The following is a 4,229-nucleotide window of genomic DNA, read 5'->3' as shown; positions in this document are numbered from 1 at the left end:
CCTCTCTCTGTAAGTCCTTTTCCTTCCTAGAGGTGACAGTGGAGTGTGTGTGAGTGAGTGAGTGAGTGTGTGTGTATGTGTGTGTGTGTGTGTGTGTGTGTGAGTGTGTGCGTGTGTGTATGTGTGTAGATCTGGGCTTAATGAGGGTAAGGGACATCCCAGCTCCCTTCCCTCCTTTTGCAAGGCAAAGCCAGGCAACCTCATTTAAGTACTCTGTACTCTGCAGGATTTTGCAGGAGAGATGCAAAGGGAATGAAACTTAAGGCTTCTGCCTTGGAGTATGTATGGCCAAGTTTCAGAGATCCATTGATTTTAGCATTAGAAAGGATCTTAGAGATTTAGTTCTCTCCTCCCAATTTACAGAGAAGACTGAGGCCCAGAAAGACTGAAAGTTTTAACAAAGCCACACAACCACTCAAATGCTCTTAAAGAACGTGCATATTGAAACTGTAAACTGGCCAGTGAACCCTGGAATTACCACATAATGCTATGGATTCAAGCATTCAGCAGGTGGTGGAGAGAAGGGCTCCAGTCCTGGTGTTGTCTTTAATAACCTTTCAAAATTGGATAATCAGTTGATTTATTGCTTGTAAGTAAACAGTAATAACTACTACTACCCCCCCTCTTCCCCCACCCACCACCTTATAGCTGTTGTGAAAATCAATCAAGCTAACTGCTAGGAAGTGCTTGGAAAGCCATAAAGTGGTAGCAGAAGGTAAATGCTGCTGGGGAGGTGTGGCCACTAAGGAAAGGAATCTGAGGCTCGGACTCTCATGGCCACCCAGCTTGTAAACCCAAATTATAACTTGTAAATGGGACTTCTGATTCCAAGTTTGGATAGTCTTGGGGTGGCAGAACCTTAAGAAAACTTACTGTATTACTTTGTCATTGGACCTCTGTTTTGAAAATAAGAACTGGTGTTTCTGATCTGATTAGTCCCATGTAATTCACTAACTTTTCCTCTTAATGACTTATGACTTGGTTGCTTCTAAAAAGAGATTTGCCCATCCAGGACAAGGTGTCCCCTAGAGAGGGCACTTCATTTACTTATTCATTCATTCTGCATATAGTTATTGTACACTGACTATGTACCAGGCTCTCTTCTGGGGCTGGTGATACCCAAAAGCATGTGCTGCAAGCTCAGAAAGATTGTTGGATGCTGTTTGTGGAGCTGGGGCTAGAAGGGGAATTACTGGGCTGCAGAAGTAAGCGCTCCTTGCAGAGACATATTTGAGGGGGAAGAAATTAAGACCCCTGAGAACCCATATTCTGAGAAAACCTGGCTTGTCACAGTGCTGTCCAATAGAAATATGGACATTACATATGTGAGTCACGTATGTAATTTTATTTTATTTATTTATTTTTTGATGTTTAATCTTTACTTATTTAGTTAACTCATAAAAAGGCTCTTCTCTCCCTGCTCCAGTCTTCATCCATGGTATTTTCATGTCGTTTTCTGTTCTGTGGCTTCTTTTAGTGCCCAAATTACATCATATTTCTTGCTGAAGTCCAGATAACTGAAAATAAACAAACTCACATCTGTGGAAATCAACAGACCAACAGAGGTAAAACATAACGCTGAGAAACAGAAAAATGGAATGTCTGTTACAGGAGCACAGCAACGTAGAGAGTGGCTCAGGGGTGCGGTTCAGGGGTGTGGTTCACTGATGGCTGCAGCTCGTATGTTAGCATTTCTTTCCACCTCAAGTTCAGAAACAGGCTGGGCTATCTCTGGGCGACTGGATTTTCCTGCTGTGGAATCGTAGAAGTCTTGCAATCTCCCGGGTTTGTTCTTGAGGTTTTCATATTCAGATGCCTGAGAATCATCCCACACTGGTCCAGCTGCTTCACAAATCTGGCTTCTGCAGTAGATTGGGTCTCGTACTCTGGTAGGAGGCGCTGGGTTATCTGCTTTTTTAGCTTCCTCTTCTCTCCTATGTTTTTCTTTGTTGGGGTTGTTATCTGCTGGTGCTATGTCCCCAGCGATGCATTCTGCCATATCGTGACCCAGGGCTAGGCGTACACATCAGTCTTTGTTAAGATGGTCATCTTTGGTCACCATAGCCATAATTGCCATGTGATACATGTGATCTGATACGCTCTCTGGCCCTGGACATTTTTGTATACCCAGCCAGTCCATGGGACTCTCCTGGTTTTCCACCTTCCTGGCCATGGTGGCTGCCGGTCGGATGTTGCACCATTCGTGGCAGACACAGTCTTGGCACATTCTAGGCTCTCAGTAATTGTTTTTGTAACTCCCACATATGCAATTTTAAATGTTCAAGTAGCCACGTTAAAAAATAAAAAGAAACAGGTGAAATTAATTTTAATAACATTTTATTTTATCCACTGTATTTAAAACATTACTTTAAGATGTAATCAATATAAAAACTAATAATGTGATATTTCATATTCTTTTTTGGGTTCTAAGTCTTAAAACCCAGTGCACATTTTACACTTACAGCATATTTCAACTTGCACTAGCCATAGTTCAAGTGCTCAATAGCCACATGCGGCTGGTGGCTACCATGTTGTTCAGTGCAGGTTGACATCCTCCTGCAAAACCACTTCTCTGCAGGGTCTTCTAGACTCCTGAGTGGCCCCCTGCCCTGCACACCATCTAGGTCATTCCCATCTGAGTGGCTCAGTCACCTGCCCTTGTCTTTCCAGAAGGTGGCACTGTGAGCTTGCAGGAAGTAAAATGGGGCGGAGGTGGGAGGGGTGTTCAATGGAGAGAAAGAGGAAATGCTGTGGCCGGTGAGGGTGTGCGCGCACGTGTGTGTGTGTGCGTGCGTGCGTGTGTGTGTGTGTGTGTGTGTGTGTGTGTGTGTGTGTGTGTGTGTGAGAGGGATAGAGGGAGAGAGAGAGAGAGAGAGAAAGAGAGACAGATGGAGGGAGAGGGAGAGGGAGAGGGAGAGGGAGAGGGAGAGAGAGAGGGAGAGAGAGAGAATTAGTATTATTATCTTAATTACTTTGAAATTAAGATTAACATCTGTGTAATATTTTACAATTCTGTGAAAACTCTACTGTCCCTGACAATCACCTGGGGACCTTTTTAAAAGGGAGATTCTGATTCACCCATGGGTGGTCCGGGGTGGGGCCCTAGATTCTGCATTTCTAACAAGCTATCAGATAAGGCTGTGGTTATCAGAACACTCCTTAAGCAGCAAAGTTTTGCAAGGAACTTTGCCACATACCACTCTTCTTGATACTCCTAACCACCATGTGGGGTAGACATTGCAATGAACCTCATTTCATCATGTGAGAAATGGAGGCTCAAAGAGGTTAAGTCATGTGCCTAATACCATCCATAGAGGTGAGGTCAGGGGTAGAACCTGGGTGTTCTGGATCTTCAGCCTGTTCTTTCCATATCAATTACATAAATTTCCCAGGTGGGAATGTGGGTTTATCTCATCAACTTTCCTTCTTCTGTGGGAAGATAGGCGAGCCTCCTCTTGCTCTGACATCTTATGGGAAGTCCCGTGACTTCTGCTCTCTCCATCCTGTGTCTGTCACAATCATGGATGGCAGCGCTCTACATTCCCCTCCCTTCTGTGAAATCAGTTTCAACAGTAACTTTCTGCCAGGTGCGTGGGACTCTGAGGTTGTCCTTGGCTGCTAAAAGGGTCCTGGGGGCCTGAACAGGATCAGATTATTTCAGTGGGTGGAGACTCTTAGAGCTGGAAGGGACCCTACAGTCTATGCCTTTCAATGCTTTTATTTTGTAGCTGGGGAAACTGAGGCCCAAAGAGGGGAAGTGACTAGTTCTGGGTCAACACAAGACAAGACAGAAAATTCCCTGAAGGTCAGGTCACTGGATAGGATTTCTAGGAATAACAAACTGGAAAAGATTTTTAAAAATATCCTTAGATCCAAGTTTAAATAAAAATCTGATAATTACAAGTTGTTCTTTACCTTGAGACATCTGGCCTCAGAGTCTTTAGCCACTGAGAATATTTTGGGCCTAGAATGTGTCACAATATTTAATGAACTCCTTTCGCAGGCTCAGTCTTGTGGGAATACAGAAGAAGCACAGGGCATGGGCAGACTCTACCCTCATAGGGCCCAATATATGACAAATGAGGGCACAATAAAAGATGTAGAATGCGTGCTGAGTTGTGTGATCGCCTGCGCACATGGAAAGGGCTCAGAGAAGAGAATGCTGCCCCAGGAGAGTGAAGTGCCGAGGAGCACACCACGAAACCAGCCCCCGACAGGTAAAGCCATGG

General features: G+C 44.5%; 1 pseudogene; it reads right to left on the bottom strand.

Annotated features, from left to right (window-relative positions):
- Nucleotides 1-1,648: 1,648 nt before the first annotated feature.
- Nucleotides 1,649-3,925, bottom strand: LOC134375113 (5'-deoxynucleotidase HDDC2-like; annotated as a pseudogene).
- Nucleotides 3,926-4,229: the final 304 nt, after the last annotated feature.

This window comes from Cynocephalus volans, chromosome 4, assembly GCF_027409185.1.
Source record: "Cynocephalus volans isolate mCynVol1 chromosome 4, mCynVol1.pri, whole genome shotgun sequence".
In the NCBI taxonomy this organism is placed as follows: domain Eukaryota; kingdom Metazoa; phylum Chordata; class Mammalia; order Dermoptera; family Cynocephalidae; genus Cynocephalus; species Cynocephalus volans.
Note: the sequence above shows the minus strand (reverse complement) of the source record. Positions and strands in the feature narration are given on the sequence as shown.